Genomic DNA, 23,674 nt, shown 5'->3' on the forward strand with positions numbered 1-23,674 from the left:
AATCCTGTCTCAGCCTCCCAAAAACTTGGGATAATAGGCCTGTATCAACAGGCCTCGTTTCAATATTCTTAAATAAACAAATAGCATAATAATTAACCTCCGTTTCTTTGTAGGGTAAATCCTTACCTGGAAAAGGCATCCACAAGCTATCACATGCCTTATCTTTTAAAATGTTTCAGTATTCATTTTGGTACATGTCTTCTGTACAAAAACTGCATATGTGATAAGAAAGATGTTTACTAATAGATCTAGGGGTTAAAAATACTGTCGTGGTTTGAATATGCTTGGCCCAGAGAGTGGCACTATTTGGAGGAATGGCCTTGTTGGAGTAGGTGTGTTACTGTGGGCATGGGGTTTAAGACCCTCACTCTAGCTGCCTAGAAGTCAGTCTTCCACTAGCAGCCTTCATATGAAGATGTAGAACCCTCAGCTTTGCCTGTATCATGCCTGGATGCTTCCAGGCTCCCACCTTGATGATAATGGACTGAACCTCTGAACCTGTAAGCCAGCCCCAATTAGATGTTGTCCTTTATAAGACTTGCCTTGGTCATGGTGTCTGTTCACAGCAGTTAAACCCTAACTAAGACAAAGACTGAGCCTCTCATAGATCCTGCCATTCCAGCCACTTTTCCTACCTCCATTCTCCTCCCTCAGTCCAGCCCATGTCGTGGGTCTATCACATGGACTGCCTTCCTCAGCACCTTCTGAAACTTCTCTTCCAACAGCCTGAACCCCTGGCCCCTTGTTCCCTTCCTCACAAGCTCAAGTGCATTTCCCCTTCAAGATTCAGTCACACAGAATGTCAGGCTGGCTTCCCCTGACTTCCCCTCCTAAGGTGAGCATCCTGCTTCTGCGGGGCTGGAGCACTGTCTTCTCTCTGGGGTAGCTCCTCCTGTTTTACAGTAATTGTTGATGTTTTTACCCAGGTGTTATCAGTATGAAGGCCCAACATTATCTTTGGCTCTTTAGGGCTTCAGTCTGGTAAATAAATGTTCACCACCTCTTTGAGTGAGTTGCTGTGAGGAGAGGTTTTATAAAATCCTAAGTAACACATTTTCTGCACTCCACGACCTGTGATGTTTGCCTTGACAACCAGTTTGGAAAGTGTCATCTACTTGTGACAGTGATAAGGAGCGTCAGGAAGCTCTTGATCCAGTCAGTCACAAAGGTAATAAAAGGCCGAGTTACATCTTCACCTGGGACTCTGTGAGCCTACTCTGTCCACATCGAGCCTCTTCTACAGGAACAACGGTAAGAACAGAGTGAAAGTCAGCTAATCTGTGGTGGTTGTTCTCTGTGACTAGAGCCCAATAATGAAACACTGATAAAAACAAATGCCTGGACTTTGTACAAACCTCTAATCTCAGTACTTGGGAGTCAGGCACATCTCTGTGAGTTCAAGGCCAACCTGGTCTACATAGTTAGTTCCAGGACAGACAGCGCTACATGGTGAGGAGGAAGTGGGTAGGAGGAGGAAGAGGAAGAAGAGAAGAAGACTCGACAAAGTGTTTTTCAGGCTCAGAAAGTGCATTGTGACTTCATTACTAGCTGTAGGATGATCTGTGGTGTGCAGTTACAGCCAAAGCTAGCTGACTCCTACTTGTAATGCAGTGTGGAGTCCTGTGCAGTTAAGATCATTGTGCCCATACTTGCTGAATCTCAGTTGGCAATATGGGCTATGGATTAGTTGATGTGATGGCTATCCCAGGAAATTAATTACAGACTAATGTGGGTTAAATATACAGAATAGAGCTCTCATTTTTAACAATTAATTAATTAATTAATTAATGTTTTTCCTGACTAGGTTTCTCTCTCTAACCAACCACCCTGGCTGTTCTGGACCTTGCTTTGTACTCTAGGCTGAACTTGAACTCATGGAGATCCACCTGCCTCTGCCTCCTCCTCTGCCTCTTGAGTGCTGGGATTAAAGGCATGCACCACTAGTGCCTAGCCTTGCTTTATCTATCTATCTATCTATCTATTTATTAGATATTTTCTTTATATACATTTCAAATGCTATTCCGAAAGTTCCCTATACCCTCCCTCTGCTCTGCTCCCCTACCCACCCACTCCTGCTTCTTGCCTTGCTCTTTTTAAAAATTGATTTTCTAAAAAAATTTTTTTCTTACGTGTATGGGTGATTACCCTCATGTATGTCTGTGCACAGTGGGCATTACATCCTGATGCTGACAGTTGTGAACTGATGTTAGGAGCCCAGGTCATCAGGAGGAGCGTAGATCCCAATGATGTCAGGAGACCCTGCAGTAACCACTGTCATTTCTGTCTCCAGGTTTGTGGGTATGATAATAAAACCACTTCATTTTAGCTGCTTACTGTGGAAAGATTACTAGGCTAGCTCTCTCATCACTCAGTATTGGAACCTTATGTCCCAATCCTCTGATCTAACTGATGAAAAATTAGAGTTAGTGATGGCTGGCTGTGTACCAAGAGTCAGTGGGGTGCACTAAGCCAAATGGAAATGTGTTTTCTGTTGTTAATCTCCTTACTTAAAGATAGGCCTCACTGTGTTTCCTTGGCTGGCTCCGGCCTGCCTATGTGGACAGAATGAATTCTCAATCCTAACCCCCCTCAAAGTGCTAGATAACAGGCAGATTGTTACTATCAGTTTCAGACTCCTGGCTTCCTGTTCAGAAATCAGACCTGTAGAATCTTCCAATAAGTTGCTTCCAGGTTCCTCACACTGAGGCCAGGGATTTGAATTTGTCAGTGCAAGGACTGAGCAAGTAAAAGCACTTGTCGCCAAACTGCTGAGCTGAGTTTGTTCCCGGGTAGAACGCGTGGTTGAAGGAGAGAACCCGCTCCTGCACTTGCCCTGATTTCCACGATGGAGCCAGGGCACTCTCCTCTCCTGCCCTCCAGCAAATACCTGTAAAAGAATTAAAAACAAGAGTGCTTGCATCAGCGAGGCTGGGAAGCTGGAGGGTAGACAGATGTCAGAAAGGCCGGTAGATCGACACTAAGAAGATCACTGACAAAGCATCTAATCGCTGTACTCCACCCACGTCAAGAAAATCGTCAGAAAGCTTCTTTCTGAGAAGTTTATCAAAAAACTCGGTTACGACTTGCATTAGGTCATTGCACACTGGGAAGGTCGAGGGAGGTGCAAAAGGTTTTTACAGGTGAAAATAAGAAACCAGCACCGGTTGCATAGGCGGCAACCCATTTTGCAAGGAGAGCGCCCATGTGAGGATTCTTGGCTTTGTTTTAAACTCCCCCTCCGAGAATGAACACAAAAACAAGCAGCTCACCCTGCTCAGTTTTCTTTGATAAACAACTGTTGCAGTCCATGTAGAAACAAGCTCCCACCGCTCTTAACCAACACAGAGAGAAGCTTTAGTGGGGAAGTAGGTGCACCTGGTTAGGCATAAACACTATGCAAAAGCGCCAAACAGACATGAGATATAGAACCTTCTTGCAGCTAGGAGGCGACGAGGATGAGTTTCTACCCAATGATTGGGGCTGAGGCCAGAGGAGCTGTATTTTTCCTTGTCTCCCCACCAGGCCCTGTGGGTCCTGAATCCCATTATACTGTGTGTGCGCCAAGCCTGCTTCCTGCGCTCACCGTTGGGAGGACTCTCTGGATTTGTCCTTAAGGAGACATCCACACCTTGAGAGGATCACCAATGTAAGGGAGGTTGGCCACCTCGCAGTCCGTACACGATATCCCGAGTCATCAAATTCTCAGCACAAAGATTTATTATCCAAGAAGGTCAAGCGGGGTAGCTGGTGGTGTGTGCGCGCGCGCACACGTGGCGTCGGAGTTGGCGGCCGCGGCGGCAGCAGCAGCAAGCAAGCAAAGCAAAATAGCAGGAGTGGGTTTTTAAGGAGAAAGGAGGGAGTCTGTGCTAGAGTCACAATGTAAATACTCTGATATTATCTGGCACACATTACCGGGACTCTCAAAAAGTAACTGGCCAGAAATCTGAAAATTTGGAGAAACTTGTTTTTGTTTTCATATTATGTTAGAATTCTATTTTGTATCATTGATGAATACATTGGATAGTTTTATGTTAACACAGGCTGAAGTCATCTGAAAGGATGGAATCTCAAGAAAGTGCTTCCATAAGATGGGTTGTAGATAAGCCTGTAGGGCATCTTCTTAATTGATGGAGGAAGGCCTGGCCCATTGTGGGTGGGGCCATCTTTGGGCAGGTGGTCCTGGGTTTTACAAGAAAGTAGGCTGATCAAGCCAGTAGGCAGCACTCCTCCATGGCTTCTGCATCAACTACTGTTTCCAACTCCCTGCCCTGTTTGGGTTTCACTTCTGACTCCCTTTGATGATGAGCTATAATGTGGAAATGTAAGCCAAATAAACCCTTCCTCCCCAGGTTTCTTTGGTCATGGTGTTTCATCACAACTATAGTAACCCTGAGACAGTGTATAACTGAAGCAAGATTGGAAGAGATGTGTTCCTGGGTACAGATCCCAAGGACAGTGCCATTGTTTGGGTTTCCCACTTCCACCTTTCTAAAAGCTCCTGTGTGGCTGGTGCAGGTGCAAAACATTTATGAGTTCACACCCGTGGTCTCTTCTGCTTTCAAACACATTGGCAGTGGGTATCCTGTTACCGTCATTTCTCAAGCTATCCTAAAATCTCTAACAGGTAAACATCCGCTGAAAGGAGACAGGGTGAGCCTCCAACAACCCATCCATCTTTGGATCTCTAAAGCAATGCCCTGAATGTTGAGTGACAGCCTGCCACTTACTTTCCTATCCCTCATACTCATTAGGACCACTCCTCCTGTAATCTGTTACTTTTAAGCCCTGTGGAACTTTTGTGGGAAAGTCCAGATGCCACCACCTTCCCCAGAGATGACTCATGATAAAAATACAGCTTACCCTGTGACATTCCTCTCAGGGACTACACTGCATTTTAGAACACTCTTGTGTCCCTAGATGAACCTCTGTTTTAACGCTGCATGGCCTCTGAGGCTGATTGAGATGGTGTTACCCCTTCATCTAGACAGACATATTTAACCATTGTGGAAGGAGAAATTACCTCAGTCTTCCCAGCCCCATTCTCCTGACCACTCCCTCCCCAACCTCTCCTGCACTATGCACAGTCCTCCACCTCCCCAACCTCTCCTGCACCATGCACAGTCCTCCACTTCCCCAGCCTCCCTTGCACCATGCACAGTCCTCAACCTCTCCAGCCTCTCCTGCATCATACACAGTCCTCCACCTTCCCAACCTCCCCTGCACCTTGCACAGTCCTCCAACTTCCCAACCTCCCCTGCACCTTGCACAGTCCTCCACTTGACATAAAAGAGAAAAAAAATCAGGTTAGGCATTTTTCAAAGAAGACAATAAACTAATTTATGAAAATGTGCCCATCTCATGAGTGACCAAGAAAATGAGACCCAAAGCCCAATGAGTATACCTTACTCCAGTCCTCCATAAGTAGCTAACCATCCTCAAATATAGAAAAGAGCTGGTGAGGCATGGAAAAAAGAGGATGCTTGCACAGTTTTGATGATTTAAATTATTATAGTCATTATAGGTACTAGTATGACAATTCCTTTAGAAATTTAGCAATAGAGAACATCGCCAGTCACGGGTTCATGTTTGCTCTGTTCATGGTAATGAATTCTTGTCTTCTGAGACACTCATGTCTTCACATTCAAAATTATTCATAATAACCAAGTGTATTAGGGTTCTCTAGAGTCTCAAAACTTATGGATAGTCTCTATATAGTAAAAGAATTTATTGATGACTTACAGTCAGCAGCCCAATTCCCAACAATGGTTCAGTCGCAGCTGTGAATGGAAGTCCAAGGATCTAGCAGTTCCTCAGTCTCACACAGCAAGCAGGCGAAGGAGGAAGAGCTAGACTCCCTTCTTCCAATGTCCTTATATTGTCTCCAGCAGAAGGTGTAGCCCAGATTAAAGGTGTATTCCACCACACCCTTAATCCCAGATGAAAGGTGTAGCCCAGATTAAACGTGTGTTCCTTAAACTCGGAGATTTAATCTTCTGGAATCCATAGCCACTATGGCTCAAGATCTCCATACCAAGATCCAGATAAAGATCTCCAAGCCTCCAGATAAGGGTCACTGGTGAGCCTTCCAATTCTGGATTGTAGTTCATTCCAAATATAGTCAAGTTGACAGCCAGGAATAGCCACTATACCAAGATACAAAATGAAGCTACTGTCCATCAATGGACAGATGAAAACACAGCAGACATACATGGAACATTAATGCTACTCAGCCCTTTATAAAGAGGCTCTGTCACTTGCAACCACTAGAATGAAGAAGCAGAGAACATGAAGTTGAGTGAGGTAAACCAGCCACAGAGGGACAAATTCACCGACAATGTGCAATCTCGGTGTGCAGGAGGCAGTAGTGGAGTGGCTCACCAAGGGCTGTGGATAGAGTGGGACAACAACCTTGGTTATTTTTAGTTAATCCATAATACAAGTAAATACAACAAATGCTAACCACAAGCCAGTAAGTAGGCATATTTTGAATGCATGTCCTGAAACTAGGAAAACTAGGAGGCTGTGGGTGTTTCCGTAGTGTAGTGGTCATCACGCTCGCCTAACACGCGAGAGGTCCCCGGTTCGAAACCGGGCGGAAACATGGTTGCTTTTGGTCACTTTCTCCTGTGCATTTAGACTGTCAGTTCAGCCATTACACTTTTGAGCAGTTAGAAGACATCAGTTTCAACCCTATGTTTTTAGTTTTGACTGATATGTTTTCGTGAACCCTAACCATGGCAAATATCTTGTATAAGGACTACTGGAGACACTTCACATTAAAGAAAGGACAAAAGAGTTTTTCTCTCCCCCACCTTGGGGGATTAGCTCAAATGGTAGAGCGCTCGCTTAGCATGCGAGAGGTAGTGGGATCGATGCCCACATCCTCCAATTATTATGTTATCTTGCGCACCACGAGTCGAACTCAATTTATGCTTTCTTCTCACATTCTAAGCCTAAACGTTAGTGCGCCCTTCTTCACCACATTTTCACTTTCCAGTTTCACAAATCCACATCATGTTGTCATGTGTTCATTTGACAAACGCTTCTGAGCATCTCAATTTGATTAACTCAACAGACACAAAAAACTTATTCGGTACAAACAGGTTCATTCAGGCTTTTCCTCTTAAACCACACCGTACTGTAGCATCGCGCACCAACCTCCACTCTGCCTGAGTGGGATGTAGCACCCTCCGAACAAGTCTCAATTTTCCATGTCTAAGTTCTGTAAAACACAAACACAAATACAAAAACAAACAACCCTGAGAATCTTCCCTTAACCGCTTGCTGTAACTATTTGAGCCACCTGCCTGGGGTGTCTCAAAAGCTCTCCAGCGTCTACAAGTTCTCCTCGAGGAGTCTCCGGGTGATCAGGCTCTCCCAATCTCCAGCCCGCTGTGTGTTTTACGCGCACGCGTCTCAACGCGGGAATCCCTACACTGAATCAGCGGGAATCCTTCGCTGAGCTCTCCTCTCCGCCGCGCTCCCTGAGGAACATTTTTTTTTTTTTATTCCTTCCCTTTGCCAGGAGCTCGCCTCTTCTCTTCCGTGATTTTTATTTTTGGTTCGCGCTAATTTCTTATGATTCTTTCCATTAGAGCGGCTCTATAACCTCTGCATCACACTTTATACAGCATTTGTCTTGCTTTGTATAATTAGAAGTTAAAATTAGGTCACTTGTCGAGTTTTCGTAGTATAGCGGTTATCACGATCGCCTCACATGCGAGAGGTCCTGGGTTCAAAACCCAGCGGAAACATTTCTACTTTATGTTCCTAGTCACAGAAGAAGGTGCACAAAATCCAAAGATTAGCCCTGCCACCTGCTCGCCACTTCCACGAACACCTTTGTGTTCCAGGCGGCTGAAACATCCTGAAGTGGTCGCGTTTTCTAACCTGAGTCACTTCCTGTGGACTATCTGGATTCTACCTGTCCTTTGCTCCGGAATGTGAAACAAGGTCCTGGACTGCCCGGCCCCACCCTCCCAACACCACCTCCCCCCGGAAGAACGAAGCAGCGTGCAAGCCTTGCCTGGCCCATCAGGACAAGACTCGTCCTAGTTAGTAGTGCCTCACAGCTGAGGGCCAAGTCCGAGGCCCAAGGGAAGTGACCTTTGGGCTACAGCTGGGTGAGGGTGAGAATAAATGAATGAATGTTGGGGCTAGGGGGTGGGGGGAAGGGGCAGTGCGAGGTAGGGGGCGGACTCCCAGTTCAGGTTCAGAGATAGACTCGGCAGATTTACCTCACTTGGTTCCTCAAGGTGAAGACTCTTCCAACCCATACAAGTAAGACAACAGCAGTGTCGGGGCACGCGGCTCTTTCGCAGGCTTCTCTGCTCGCTGAAGTGCTGGAACACACGAAGCCTGGTCAGGGCAAGGGGCCTGCTGCCTCTGGGTCTAGAGCTGAACAACCAATTTGCTCACTTGCCTCCAGAAGCTGTAATGGCAAGAACATACTCAGTTGCTCTTTCTCTGCAGGAGAATTTCCTCCTACAGCCTGGGCCTAAATGCCAACTTGGTCTGAAAACACCCTGGTGGAGTTCCAGGGGGATAGAACCCAGCTCTGGGATAGGAGACCATTACCAGGAGCCCAGTCTAAATCAAGGCTGTGGAGGTTGGGAGATTGGGTATTTGGAGTGTTAACGAGTGAGTTACTGTGCAGACCAGGCAGAGACAGGGGAGTTGGGCAGAGGAAGAGCTCAGTATTTGATACTCAACCTCTGCTTCCCAGTTCAGGCCTTGACACTTCCCAACTCTGAGACCCTGAGAAAAACACTCAATCTACCAGAGTCTCTGTTGCATCTGGAAAGAGTTAGATGTAATTATGTATTTTCATGTTGGATGCCAGGCAGGAAGAGCTGCAGTGGGCAAGTGAGCTTCCTAGAGACGGCCCCCACTTTTGCTCAGCTGTGTTGGAGGATGAGATGGAGAGGCACGACCTCAGCGGCTTCATCCCAGTACTGCTTCTTGCTTCCTGCCTTCTCATATTTGTCATCACTATGTTCCTCATATTTCTGGCATGGTGTGAATGGGCATGGGAAGATCCGAACTGCCTATAGTCTGGTGTGATTACTTCCTGGCTAAGACAGCCCACACTGTTGGGCAATTTTCTTGAAGGTCAACGTGAAGATGAACGTTTTTGAGATAACACTGCTTAGATGAATTAATGATTTTATGGAATTCCTGAGTTTTAGAACGTTATTTTGATTTAAATAACTTTAGGGAGTTAAGGTAGTTTGTAGAAAGTTTAAAGTTAGAATCAAGAATAGAATGTGCCCCCTCCTCACAGAATAACAAAAGCTGCATGGGTTAGAAATAGTACAGTGAGCTTTCATGCATTTCAAGCACGTAATTGTAGAAGCAAGAAAAATAGGCTTGGGACAAGTTAATGATCCAAGAAAACATTCATTCTAGGTTGGGCCTCAGTTCCTTGATCTTGTGACCTAGGGATGTGGTCACACGTTTCAGCGAGCACCATGAAAAGGAAGATCATAAAGGAAGAGTAGGTATCTCATTGTGAATGAAAGAACAGGGAACAGACGATGAGCCAGTTTAGCTGAACAAGACTTCAAAAACAAGATGTAGGGTAGACAATGATCTGTTTCTTGGTAAATACAAATTGTCATCAGGTCAACATAGGAAAGAATTTGCTACAGTAGACTGGCTTACTTAAACTTCATTAATCTATGACAAAAAGGATTATTGCGGGGACTGGAGAGATGGCTCAGTGGTTACAAGCACCAATTACTCTAGAGGTCCTGAGTTCAATTTCCAGCAACCACATGGTTGCTCACAACCATCTATAATGGGGTCTGATGCCTCTGCTGGTGTGCAGGTGTACATGCAGATAGAGCACTCATACATTAAAAATAAACCTTAAAAGAAGCAATGGACTACTGCTTTGAGGGTTATGATGAACTTGTGGAGAGAAAGACAAAAAAAAGGTTAGTTAGGTGTGAGTTTCAAAAGAATACATAATCAGTAATCCTGCTATAATTCCCCCCTGTGTGATGATCTTAATCTGTTTCTGAAGGATGTTTTCATGGCAGTTGTTTTAAGAGGCTATGTAACCTGTGGCTGTGAGGTAATTCTCTTCTTGTGTAGGAAAGTTTGTCTTAGTGGGTATAAAAGGGCTAAGGGAAAAAATAAAGTTGTTGGAGCTTGTTTCATCCACCTTGTGTGTGTGTGTCTGTCTGTGTGTACGTGTGTGTGCATGTGTGTGTGTGTACGTGTGTGTGTGTGTGTGTGTGTGTGTGTGTGTGTGAGAGAGAGAGAGAGAGAGAGAGAGAGAGAGAGAGAGAGAGAGAGATTTGTTTTCCCCTTCCTTGCTGGCCCCAGAGAATTAAGTTTTGCTCCCTCAGAAGAAGTCTGCTGAATGACTAATCCCCAACTCCACACTCAGCCTTCCCTGGTTTACCCTGTGGTGTTGAAGCTGGCCTTTAACACCTTTGCTGCCAAAATTCAACTGGACTATGTGGAATAAACTCAACAAATCTTTAAGAGTAGTTAAGGGCATATAGAACTGGAAACCACAGGATATTGTGTTCTAAGAGGAATGTTTCCACTTGTGTAGTATATTAGTCGCTGTCTCCTAGAGTAACAGAACTTACAAAATTAATCTCTCTCTATATATATATATAGAGGGGATTTATTAGAATGACTTATAGGCTCTGCTCCAATTATTCCAACCATAGGTGCCTATGAATGGGAGGTCCAAGAATCTAGTAGTTGAATCCACAACACTGGATGTCTCAGCTTGTCTTCAGTATATGTCAGAATCCCTGATAAGTAGACTCTAGTGCCAGTGAAGAAATGTGCTTGCTAGCAAAGCAAGAGCAAGCAGGCCAAGAGAAAACAATTCCCTCTTCCATGTCCTTTCTATAGGCCACAAGCAGAAGGTGAGGTGGAGATTAAAGGCTGGTCTTCCCATATAAGAAGATCTGGATTAAAGTAGGTCTTCCTACTACAAAGATTCAGATCCGAAGTCCATTTCAAGTGTTATAACTAAACAAAAATCCCTCATGGATTTGCCAGCCATTTTTTGGATTTTAATTAATTCCAGATACAGCAAAGCTGACAACCAGACATGCTGACAACCAGACAGCTGACATGCAGACACAGATGGAAGCAGAGGATACAACAACAGAACGGTGTGGACAGAGAATGAGCTTAAGGGCGAGTCACTGCTCATTCACTCATTCAGTCAATAAACAGAGGAGAGCAGGAAGGAAAGCCTCCCGAGGGAAGAGTGTGCCAGAGGAGTGAAACATGAGGTAAGGGAGGGGCCCGGGGCAGCTGTGAGTGAACCTGCTCCCTCAGCTCAGGGGGGCTTAGATGAATCCCAGAGGGGTGTGGACCCCATCGTTCTGGATGTGAAATGCTTCAGATGCAGCACTAGCTGCCCAAGAGATGCTTTATTCTTTAAATAAAGCTGCCGGTGGATACAGGGTGCATGGATACTAAGACTCAACAGTTGTAATGTGAAGTTGCTGATGGGAAAGGCTTTTCCAGTGCAGCTGCAAGTCTCTCAATCTCTTACCAGAAAGCCCTGAAGTCCAACCTCAGAGAGGACAAGGAGACCTTCTTCTCCACTAGGCTCTATTAGTTGCTTATGTAGCAGGCTGACAGCGGGTGACATATCTATCGACAGGACAAACATATCTCCTTTTCAAAATCACCTCAACTTCTCTATGTTCAATGACAAAAGCGTTCTCTTCAGAAATATGGCTTAACTCTCAGATTATGGGGAGAAACCAATAGTCCTGGAAATAGCCTGTGACATTGAAGGTTTCCATGGGGCCTCTTAGGCCAATGTCTCAACAAGATGTAGCCCATTCCTGACGTTGGAGGTTTTATGTGGTGTGGTTAGATACCTAGTTATGTCACTGTCTCTATTATTATTGGTGATTCCATTGAGAGTCCTTCCATATATGTCTATTTTTAGGAAGTTTCTATAGTAGTACGTTTCCCTATGGTTGTTCAAATGGCCTTTACTCTGAGTTATCCCTCCCTGTGTTCCCCCGCCCCTTTACCCTTCTCTTCCATCAAACGACTTATTTAATCCTCATTTTCTAGTCTATTTTTCTCTTTGTCCCTCCATAACACTATATCCTATTTGCCCTTCCTTAGGAGATCTCCTTTGTCCTATTCCTTTCAGATTGTAGTATACCAGTTAGCTGCAAATTTCAGAATATAATTTCTCTTAACAGCTGTAAGAGAATAATATTCCACTGTATAAATGTACCACATTTTCATTATTCACCCACCAGCTAATAGACATCTAGGCTGTTTGTAATTTTTGAATATTATGAACAAAGCAGCAATGAACATGAATGAGCTAGTACTTCTGTAGTGGGTTAGTCCTTTGGACATGCCCCAAAGTGGTATGGCTGGATCTTATTAGCTTGTTTGTTTGTTTGAGACATGGTCTCTCTGCATAGCCTTGGCTATCCTGAAACTCACTATGTAGACCACCAGACTGCCCTTGTACTCAGAGATCGTCCTGCTTCTGCCTGTCAAGTGTTGGGATTAAAGGCATGCCCACAATGCCCAGCATTAACTTGATTTTGAGGTAGATCTATTTCCAGCTTCCTGAGGAACCTCCACACTAATTTCCACAGTGGCTGCACAAGTTTGGACTCCCACTAACACTGAGTAGTGTTCCCCTTTCCCCACAACCTCTCCAGCATATGTTGTCATTTGCTTTATTGATTTTGGCCATTCTGACTGAGGTAAAATGAAATCTCAAAGTAGTTTTAATTTGCATTTCCTGGTAGCTAAAGTTGTTGAGCATTTCTTTGTTTCTTGGCCATTTGTATTTCATCTTTTGAGAGCTCTCTGCTCAGTACTGTAGCTATTTTTAATTGTGTTATTCTCTTGATGCTCAGCTTTTTTTTTTTAAAGAACTTCATATATACTAGATATTAACCCTCTACTAGATGTATGCTTTGCAAAGAACTATCCACATCATATAATCTTGCCATTTTGCCAAATGACAGTGCCCTTTGCTGTACAAAGGTTTTTAGCTTCTTGAGGTTCCGTTATACAAATCTTAACTGCCTGTGCTGCCAGTGTCCTGTTTAGAAAGTCCTTTCCTGAGCCAATGAATTCAAGCCAATTCCCTTTTGTTCTTCTATCAGATTTGAGGTATCTGGTCTTGTGTTGACATCCTTTGTCCACTGGAAGTTGCATTTTGTGCAGGATGATAGATGTAGACATTTTTATTCTTGTATATGCAGCTTTCGAGTTCGACCAGCACCAATTGTTGGAGATGCTGTCTTTTCTTCATTTTGTGTTTTTGGCTTCTTGGTCAACACTCTGTTGTCCATAGGTGTGTGAATTTACATGCAATCTGCAGTTTGACTCTATTGATCTGGTTTGTGGACACCACGCTGTGTTTATTACCATGGCTCCATAATACAAGTTGAAATCTGGGGCAGTGGTACTTTTAGTGCTTAATTTATTACTCAGGATTGTTTTAGCTATCCTCAGTGTTTTTATTTCCATATGAACTGATAATTGTATTTTTTCCAATTTCTATGAATTGTGTTGGAATTTTGGTGGAGATTGCATTGAATCTGTAAATTGCTTTTGATAAAGATGTCCATTTTCACAATTGAGTTCTACCAATCCATGAGCATGGGAGGTCTTCCCATCTTCTAGTGTCTTCTTCAGTTTCTTTCTTCGGTGTCTTGACGTTTTTATTTACACATCTTTCACTTGTTTTGTTAGGAGTTATCCCAGGATAGATTTTAAGAAATTGTTAAAAGTACCGTGACCCTGACTTCTTTCTCTGTTTGCCATTTTTATGTAGAAGGACTACTGTTTTTTTATGTGTTAATTTTATATTCTGCTATTTCGCTGAAAGAGTTTATCAGCTATAGAAGTTTCCTGGTGAAGTCTTTAGGGGCTTTTAGGTATAACATGTCATCAACAAATAAAAAGACTTTGACTTCTTTCTTTCTTTCTTATTTGCATCCCCTTGATGTCCTTCACTTTTAATAATACTCTTGACTTCAAATACTGTACTGAATAGACTGGAAAGAGTGGAGTTCTTGTCTTGTTCCTGATATTAGTGTAAATGCTTTGAGTTCCTCTCTGTTTAGGTTGGTTGGCTGTGGAACTGCTGTACATTGCTGCTATTATACAGAGATCTGTCCTTTGCTTTCCTAATCTCTGTAGAACTTTTATCATGAAGGGGTATTGAATGTTGTCAAAAGCCCTTTTCTACATCTGAGATGATGGTATTTCTTGTTTTTCAATCTGTTTGTGGTGGATTATGCTTATTGATTTACATATTTGAACCACCTGTGCATCTCTGGGATGAAGCCAATTTGATCATGGCAGAAAACATTTTGAAATGTTCTCAGTGTCTGCTATAATGTTCCCTTCTAATTTCTACTTTCATTACTGTGGATCTTCTCCTTATACTTTATTTAATTTTGCCAAAATTTGTCAATCAGGGGGAAGGGGATAGGGAGTTTTTGGAGGGGAAACCAGGAAAGGGGACAACATTTGAAATGTAAATAAAGTAAAAATGTAATTTAAAAAAGAAAAAAGAAAGCATCAGATAAACCTCGCAGTGTGTGTGTGTGTGTGTGTGTGTGCGTGAGAGAGAGAGAGAGAGAGAGAGAGAGAGAGAGAGAGAGAGAGAGAGAGAGAGAATTATCGAGAAAAGACAATTCATAGAAAGTTCATTTTATTTCTTAGAAAATACTGAGGGAGATTTAGAAGATAAATAACAACATAAATGATAAGACTTAATGAAAAGTAATCGGAGATGTGATCCCAAAGAATTTATGGAAACTATATAATTTAAATCTCATCTTTTAGCCATTGTAAAACAACAAATAAAATACTTGTCTTCTAGCCACCCCCACAAAAGTTTGTCAATCATGTTGGTTTTCTCAAAGAAGCAATTCATCACATTGATTCTTTGAAATGATATTTTATGTCTGTCTGCTTGTTTCTATTTCATTGATTTCACTATTGAGTTTATTTCTTGCTCTCTTCTCTGTTGGTTACTCCTTGTAGTCGTTGTTTAGAGCTTTCAGAACAACTTTTATGTCACCAACTTCCTGTTATAGGATCTCTCCTGTCTTTTGATGTAGGCATTTAATGCTATGAACTTGTTCCTACAACCTCCTTCCTTGTGTCCAATAGGAATGGGTATGTTGTGGTTTCATTTTCATTGAATTTAAAAAGGATTTAGTTTCTTCCTTGATTTCTGTCTTGACCCAGCTTTTATTTGGTAGTGAGTTATTCAGTTTTCATGAGTTTGTATACTTTATGGTGCTACTGATATCCATCTTTAATCCATGGTGGTCAGAGAAGAGGTAGAGCATTATTCCAATGTTCTTCTATCTGTTGAAACTTGCTTTCCGTCCTGGTATGCGGCTAGTTTTGGAGCAAGTCCCATGAAAGGCTGAAAATAAAGTGTGCTCTTTAGTGCTTGGTTGGAATGCTCTGTAGATGTCTGCTAGGTCCAGTTGACTTGCGATGTTATTTAGCTGCAGTATCTCTGTGTTTAGTTTTTGTCTGGGTGACCTGTCTATAAAGGAAAGTAGGGACGAAGCCACCCACTATCACTGTGGGTTATAAATATGTGATTTTAGCTGTAGTAGTATTTTTAATGAACTTGGGTGCCCTTGTGTTTAGTGCATAATTGTTTACAATTGCAATATTTTCTTAGTGGATTTTCCCTTTAAAGAGTGTGTAGTATCCTTCCCTATCTCTTTGGGTCACTTTTGATTAGACGTCTGTTTTGAAATTGAACTGATATTGAAATAACTGTACCTGCTTACTTCTTGGGATCGGTCGCTTGGGATACTGTTTTTCATCCTGTTCCCGTGAGATGCTGTCTACCCCTTGGTGAGGAGGTTTACTGCTTACATTCAGTAGAAAGATGGATTCTGTTTTATAATCTGTTAGTCTGTTATCAACAATTTCTGGTATCTGTTGTGGGGGGTGTGATCTGAGATTATTATTATTTTTTTCCTGAGTCTTTTTGGATGTGGCTAATCTCATCAGGGTGAAGTTTTCCTTCTAATGTTTTCCGCAGAGCTGGATTGGTAGATAAAAGTTATTTAAATTTGGTTTTGTTGTGAAATGTTTTTCTTTCCTTGTTGGTTGCAATTGACAATTTTCATGGATATAGTCTCTCTGAGTTTGCAGATATCTGTCCAGGCCCTGCTGGCTTTCAGAGTGGCCATTGACATGTCAGGTGTTATACTAATTTGCATCGTTTTTTTTTTTTTTTGGTTTTTCGAGACAGGGTTTCTCTGTGTAGCCCTGGCTGTCCTGGCACTCACTTTGTAGACCAGGCTGGCCTCGAACTCAGAAATCCGCCTGCCTCTGCCTCCCGAGTGCTGGGATTAAAGGCGTGCGCCACCACGCCCAGCAATTTGCATCGTTTTAACATTGATCTTTCTCCCTTGCAATTTTTAATATTGTTTCTCCATTCTATTTATTTAAAGTTTTGAATATTATGTGTTCTGGGAAGTTTCTTTTCTGTTCCTGTCTATTTGGTGGTCTATATGTTTCTTCTACTTGGACAGGTACCTCCTTCTTTAGTTTTGGAAATTTTTCTTATATGATTTTGTTAAAATTATTTTCTGTGCCTTTAGTCAGATTTTCTGGATGTTTTGTAATTGGATTAAAAAACCTATTTAACATTTTCTTTGTCTGAGCTATTCATTTATTCTACCTTGTCTTCAAATTCTCTCTTGATTATCTTGTAATCTGTTAATGAGGCTTACCTCAGAGGTTGCTGTTTGACATCCTAAGTTTTTTATTTCCAGGTTTAGTCCAGTTTAGGTTTTTCTTAGTGATTCTATTTATATTTTCCTGTCTTGAAATATTTTCCTCATTTCATTGTCTTAGGGTTTCTATTCTGTGAAGAGATACTGTAGTCGTGGCAACTCTTAAAAAGGAAATAATTTAGTTGTGGCTGGGCTACAGTTCACAGCAAAAGGAGAGAGTAAGCCACTGGACCTGGTTTAAGCTTCTGAAACCTCAAAGCCCCTTCAGTGACACGTTTCCTCCAATAAGGCCACATCAGCTCCAACAGGGACACATGTCCTAATCCTTTCAAATAGTGCCACTCCTTATGAGATTATAGATAGAGGCCACTTCCATTCAAACTACCACATTCATCCAATTGTTTGTGTTTTTACACTTTTCAGTTAGGCATTTTTCTTATCTTTTTAAAGGTTAAGGTCCTTAAGCACATTCATAATTACTATTCTAAAGGCCCTGTCTTATGCTTTTTTGTATATATTGCATTTCTCAAGGCCTGTTTCAATGGGGTTACTGGCTTCTCGGGAAGGCGTATTGTCTTGCCTGTCCATCTGGCAGAGAAGCTATGATGCTTGAGGTGTTTCTTGGTGAAGTTATCCGTTCCTGTCTTTATTGGGTGGGTGTCCTGTTCTTTGGTTGCTGTCGCCCACTCTGGATCCTTGGCAAGTGTGGTGGCCGTGGGGTTCCTGGTAGAGAGGGGTCCTGTAGCTTGCTGGGTGACACAAAGGAATGAGGAAAGAATCAGAGGGGCAGTGGAAAAGAACTAGTGGACCCGGGTTTGCACCGGTTCCCACAGGGTGGAGGTGGGGTGGGAGTAGGGGCTTCCGCAGGCAGGCTGCTACAGAACTAAGAGTAGGTCTGGAGAGATCAGAAGGGAGGGCAGGAAGGAGTGAAAATTGCCTAACATGTCCCAACTCCGTGTGCTTGTTGGAGGTTCACGGTAGAAAACGTTTCTGATCGATATTTGACACAGGAATGGAGACGCGCTGTGAGGAAAGGCTCAGAGGGACTGTGGCAAAGAGCTAAGGGACCCTAGATCTCCACCAGGAGGCCCCAGGGATGTAGGTGGGGTAAGGGAGGAGGGGCTCCTGAGTCTCAGCCCAGTGTGGTCACTGGGAGTCCCTGGTATAAAGGGTTTCTGTGTCATTGGTTGACACAAAGAAAGGAAAAGCCGAGCAGATCCACAGGAAAACGCTAATAATTCTTACGTGAATGGGTATTTACATGCAGTGTCCGGAAGACGCCAGAAGAGGGCAGTAGATGCCCTAGTAGTGGAGCTGAACACGCTTACGAGCTCCCCCGTGGTGCTAGAATTCAAAGTCAGGTCCTCTGAAAGAGCGGCTAGTTCTTTAGCACGACAATTTCTTTAGAAATTGAAAATAGAGCCACAGAGGCTGCCCTCCACTGGGCATGAGGCCACAGTAGTGGAATCAAAGTGTTCTGAACATTCATGAAAATGGAGCTGTGTCTTCTGAGACACCCACACGTTTGTATTTATAGCAGGATTGTTCCAAAATCAAGCTGCTGTTCATCAATGGACAGATGAAAACATAGCAGACACACATGGAACGTTAGCTACTCCGCCCTTTCTAGAAAGGCTCTGTCACTTTGTTCCAATCACTGGAACAAAGAAGCTGAGGACATGGTGTTAAGTGAGGTAGACCAGCCACAGAGGGACAAATTCCACAGGACTTCACTTACAAGTCCTGTGCAATCTGAGTGTTCACTTGGCACTAGCGGAGTAGAGTGGGGTTACTAGGGGTTAGGGATGGAGAGGGTACAGCTACCTTATTTACTTTGATTTAGCCACTCTGCGATGCGTACATATGCAAAAAAAAAAAAAAAAATCAACATTACACCATTTGCTAATCACGTTTTGAATGCATGTGTAGAAAATAGAAAACTATTAAAAAAAGAAGAAGAAGAAGAAAATAGAAAACTACTCACTTTTGAGGTGTTTCCGTAGTGTAGTGGTCATCACGCTCGCCTAACACGCGAGAGGTCCCCGGTTCGAAACCGGGCGGAAACATTTTTTTGGTTTTACTTTCTCTTGTTTTCAGACCTTCAGCTCATTCCCTACAATTAGGAGACATGAATTTCGGCTGTGGTTTTAGCTTTTACCGTCATGTGCTCTTGGATCCTAGCTATATCAAATAAATTGTTTGAATGACAGAAATTACTAGCCATAAAGGAAAGTACAAGAAATCATCTTTCATGGTCGGGGGATTAGCTCAAATGGTAGAGCGCTCGCTTAGCATGCGAGAGGTAGTGGGATCGATGCCCACATCCTCCACAGCTTTTGAACTTCTGGTCATTCTCTTATAAACGTCATTCTTACTAAGTTTTCTATTGGATCCTATGGAAGAGACGTCTGTTTTGGACTAAGTTGTTACTCTTTGCTGTCACGCTAAAAGTATAAGCTTTGGGGTTCCATTCAGCTTTCAGTGTTCTGATCGTCTAACAAATGTTTGTAAGCATTTACAAAGTTGAATAAGAACTTTTTCTGTGTAGGTGTAGAACGTCACCCTTAAACCTCCACATTGTGCCCGCTGTAACTTCTCTGGAACCTTCCTTGTCCATCTTTTGCCAACTCTACTGCTTTGGTGGGAGGTTGTTCTGAGCCTCACCGGAAGGGAGCTTCCCACAGCCCTGCACTGCCACCACCACCATCATGTGGACAAACCTCTCCTGGGCCTGAGAGGATCGTGGCCCAATTCTTAGTAGACCCAGTTTCCCATTTCTAAGCTCTGTGTAAAAACCGAGAATCACTTTGCTGTGACTGTTTAAGGCACCTGCCCGGGTTCTCACCAAAGCTCTCCAGTGTCTACAGCATTCTTTTCCAGGTGGTTCCGAGGAGTGCCTGTGTTCTACCCTCCTTGCTTTCCTTTTTGTTTTTACCTTCCGAAGGCAGTGTGGTATGCCCTACACTCTGTCCTAACTCCTGCCAGAGGCTCTAACTGAAAATGCTCCCTCATGACATTCCTAGACAGGTTGGAAAACAACCATTGAACCCACCAAGGACACTTCCACCTCGTCTTTGGAAACATCATGAGTGGACCCTCTCGAGTCGAGGTGTCTTGAGTGGACAGTCTAATGCGGGGCATTCCCCCTTGGAATATCCAGTACCCGGATTAGCATTCTTCTGTTGTGGAATCCGAAATGAGATGGTGGACAGTAGTTCCCTGCTGGAAAATGAAGCCGCAGGTGTACTTGCCTGGCTCTACTGCAGCCTGGGTTTACATGCCTTTCTGTTCTGGAGCTGCCCTGTCAGTGACCTACAGTGATAGAGCCCAGCTCTTGGGCAGGAGGCTATTACCAGGAGCCCAGTCTAAATCAAGGCTGTGGAGGTTGGGAGTTACTGCGCAGACCAGGCAGAGACAGGGGAGTTGGGGCAGAGGAAGAGCTCAGTTTTTGATACTCAACCTCTGCTTCCCAGTTCAGGCCTTGACACTTCCCAACTCGGGGACCCTGAGAAAAACACTCAATCTGCCAGAGCCTCTGTTGCATCTGGAAAGGGCAGATGTGGATAAGTCCTTTTACTGCCAAAACTCAACTGAACTACATGGAATAAACTCAACAAATCGTGCCGATTGGTTAAGGGCATACGGAACTGAGAACCTTAGTTTGTGGAATGATTACAAGGGGAATGTCTCTAGTCACGTAGACTCAGACCGAAGCAGAGGATACAGAGTATCCGGCAGAATGCTGTGGAGACAGACGGAGCTTCAGGACCATTTTCTAGTTCATTCACTCATTCAGCAAGTGAATGAAGAACCTCCTTGCTACTTTTCTTCCTTGGAGAGCAGAGAGCTAAGCCTCCTGAGGGAAGAGTGAGTGTGCCAGAGGAGTGAAACGAGGTAAGGGAGGGGCCCGGGGCAGCTGTAAGTGAACCTGCTCCCTCAGCTCAGAGGGGCTTACTTAGATGAGTCCCAGCGGGGTGTGGACACCATCGTTCTGGATGTGAAATGCTTCAGATGCAGCACTAGCTGCTAGGGTGCGAAATCCAAGAGATGCTTTGTTCTTTAAAGCTACTGGTGGATACAGGGTGCATGGATACTAAGACTCAACATTTCTAATTTGAAGTTGCTGGTAGAAAGGGCTATTTCTGTGCAGCTGCAGGCCTGTCAGACTCCTGACCTTGTCTTGAGGTCCAACCTCAGAGAGGGCAAGGAGACCTCCTTTTCCCACCAGGGTTGGTTAGTTGTTTGTGTAGCTGACAGTGGGTGACGGGTGATAAGGAAGGACTGGACACACACACACACACACACACACACACACACACACACACACACATCTGCTCTATCATGTGCTGGAGGAAGCACGGCAGACACCTTCTCAGCACGGTGCACTGAAGGTGCCTGGCTGTGGTTAAGGCACAAAACCAAATGTGAAGTCATCCTGTCTTTACTCAGCTAACAACTGAATCCTGAACTGCATCGTGCAATTGCTGCTCTGCTTGCAATGTTTCACGAGTAAACAATTTCAGAGACATTGATGGACACTTAAAAACAAAACAAAACAAAACCAATAACAAAAACCGAGAGATTGTGATTACATGTCAGAAGAAGGGACACAGCAGAGCCAAAGACAGGCAAAGGCAGATCCTACAGAGGGTCCTCCAGAACCATTTTTCCCCATCACATAATGTCACAGCAGGGAGAAACGGATTCCTATTACTCTCCTCCTAGGTTCGCACCCAGGGTCAGGAGGCCAAGGGAAGCCAGTAGAGGAGGCCTGAGCGTTGAGATTAGAGTCAGCAGTGAACTGGACCCTGTTCTGTGCAACCTCAACTTTTTCCTGTTGTAGAAGAAAGCTGTGACTATCTTTATTTTCTGTCTCCTGAAAAGCTACGATTTCATTAACTGTACTCTTAGAAACATCCCTTATAACTTGTTCTGTCCATTCAACTTCTGACTTTGGCTCACTGTGTTATTCATCTCAGATGAGTGCAAGGGAAATTCCCATGTCTTAAGACACCCCACTCCCATTGCTTTTGGATCCAACCTTTCAGAATTCCACCGCCTTTGTACTTATTGGCTGTACTCTTCATCGCCATCCTGATTTTGGGGCATCACAACCACTGCTCAGAGAGAACAAAGCATGCCTCCCACAGATTTGTGTGCCTTTTGGGAGCACAATACACACTGTTTTGCCTGCATACTTCTCAAATTCACTGTATAGACTTTTAAAAGTACCCAAGTAATAGGTTGTGGCTTAGAGGCACAGTGCTTGCCTATGTATAAAGCCCTAATTCAATCCATAGCACTTTAAAGAACAAAAGTTCGGAGAAATATCTGAAACATCTGACTTAACATTACTTCGTCTTAATATTTGCCTTCTATAATGTAACGGAGAAGCTCACTAAATGGATCGTTGTAAATGCCAAAACACAGACCTCTGCTAGGCTCCCTGGGAATGCTGGGAGAGACAAAACTCAGGTTCAGAAAACTGTTCAGAAAGATCTCGGCTGGAAGATCCTTTGGACCTCACCAAGCAGCTGGACATTGATGAAGGACTTGGGGTTCTGAACCCGACGTTCCTCCGTTCAGTGTCTCTAGATTAACAGAAGGCAGAAAACAGAAATGAAGGCACAGCCAGAGGCCAGGACTGGGGTTTCCTGGTAGCATTACCCAGCCTTCTAATGCACACAGCTTTGCAGGAAGTCTGTGTGAAGTCAGTGTGACTGGAGAGGAGCCACATTGTGGAAACGTGTCAAGGAGAAAGACCCAGGTACTCACTGCTGTTTCCCACTGCTTCCAGATTGATTCCTTCTGGTTCTCTACGAACTATGAAGTGTGCTTTCAGGACACTAAATCACAAAATAAGAACGCAGCTAGACGGCACAGAGCAATCAAAAGGAAACACAGTCAAGTTTGGTATGCCTTACAAAGCTATGCCACAGTCGCTTCATCTTTTATTTTGAAGGCTAAAATGTACATGGCCCGTACGGGGATCGAACCCGCGACCTTGGCGTTATTAGCACCACGCTCTAACCAACTGAGCTAACCGGCCAGATGTGGGATTGGCTCCTACGAACTCTACAGGTATTTGATGATAAAGTTGACAAATGAGAGTTTCGTCTTGTTTTTCGAAATTTTAAGATTTTTAAAAAAAAGATGTAAAAACTTACAAACCACCTTATTTGAAGTAGAAAGTTTTTATGAGCAGAAAAAAATTCCGTACGAGAGCAACAAATGTCTCCTTGCACTCACTCATTCCTCAACTCGGTCTGGGTCGACGCACAAACTGCTAGCAGTCCTCTGGCTGCGACGGAGTTCTGCAACCCACTTCTCCCTCTTACCCACAAGTGACTATTTGAAGTCTTGCCAATTTTAATGAATTTCAGAGTACATTCGCCAAAAACATTTAGATAACGCAGAGGGTGGCAGGCCTCCACCAGATTCCGCCTCTCTACTGTAAGCTGTCTAGACTCGGGGATTCCGGAGATTCAGGAGAGGCAGGGTATTTTGTTCCCAGAAGATCTGCGTTGCTCTGGGACGCCGGGACGTGATCTCTCCGGACACTATCGAGGTCCGTGGAGTCGCTGCGTGTTGAGAAGAGTGCAGGACCAGCGCGCCCTAGTCTGTCTCAAGGACGAGTTCTCTCGGTGCATCCACGCCTGTCCTGGGTCGCAGTGAGGCCAAGCTCCTCTCAGCTTGAACTAGGATTTGCCATTGTCACTAGACCTGTAGCTGTTCCAGACGTTTTGGGGACCCGGGCGCTTCGTGGCGTTTTTTATCTGCCTCAGTGGGAACCGGAAGAGGCGACAGGGATGCCCTCCGTGTCATTCGGTCTTTCTTTAATGAAGTCGGGAAGGAGTTGAGAACTTGGGATTCTGAAATGAGTATTTTCGGGTCGCCCACCATACCTTGGTGACAACGAA

General features: G+C 44.0%; 6 non-coding genes across 6 annotated transcripts; 5 read left to right on the forward strand and 1 right to left on the reverse strand.

Annotated features, from left to right (window-relative positions):
* Window positions 1-6,528: 6,528 nt before the first annotated feature.
* Trnav-aac (transfer RNA valine (anticodon AAC)) lies at window positions 6,529-6,601 on the forward strand. Its single transcript has one exon. It is a non-coding gene; the product is annotated as a tRNA-Val (tRNA).
* A 214-nt stretch (window positions 6,602-6,815) lies between these two features.
* Window positions 6,816-6,888, forward strand: Trnaa-agc (transfer RNA alanine (anticodon AGC)). Its single transcript has one exon. It is a non-coding gene; the product is annotated as a tRNA-Ala (tRNA).
* Window positions 6,889-7,681: 793 nt separating this feature from the next.
* Trnav-cac (transfer RNA valine (anticodon CAC)) lies at window positions 7,682-7,754 on the forward strand. The gene has a single exon. It is a non-coding gene; the product is annotated as a tRNA-Val (tRNA).
* Window positions 7,755-18,747: 10,993 nt separating this feature from the next.
* Window positions 18,748-18,820, forward strand: Trnav-aac (transfer RNA valine (anticodon AAC)). Its single transcript has one exon. It is a non-coding gene; the product is annotated as a tRNA-Val (tRNA).
* Window positions 18,821-19,011: 191 nt separating this feature from the next.
* On the forward strand, window positions 19,012-19,084 carry Trnaa-agc (transfer RNA alanine (anticodon AGC)). The gene has a single exon. It is a non-coding gene; the product is annotated as a tRNA-Ala (tRNA).
* A 3,645-nt stretch (window positions 19,085-22,729) lies between these two features.
* Window positions 22,730-22,803, reverse strand: Trnai-aau (transfer RNA isoleucine (anticodon AAU)). Its single transcript has one exon. It is a non-coding gene; the product is annotated as a tRNA-Ile (tRNA).
* Window positions 22,804-23,674: the final 871 nt, after the last annotated feature.

This window comes from Mus caroli, unplaced genomic scaffold, assembly GCF_978045245.1.
Source record: "Mus caroli unplaced genomic scaffold, Mus_caroli_1 scaffold_15, whole genome shotgun sequence".
NCBI classification, from domain to species: domain Eukaryota; kingdom Metazoa; phylum Chordata; class Mammalia; order Rodentia; family Muridae; genus Mus; species Mus caroli.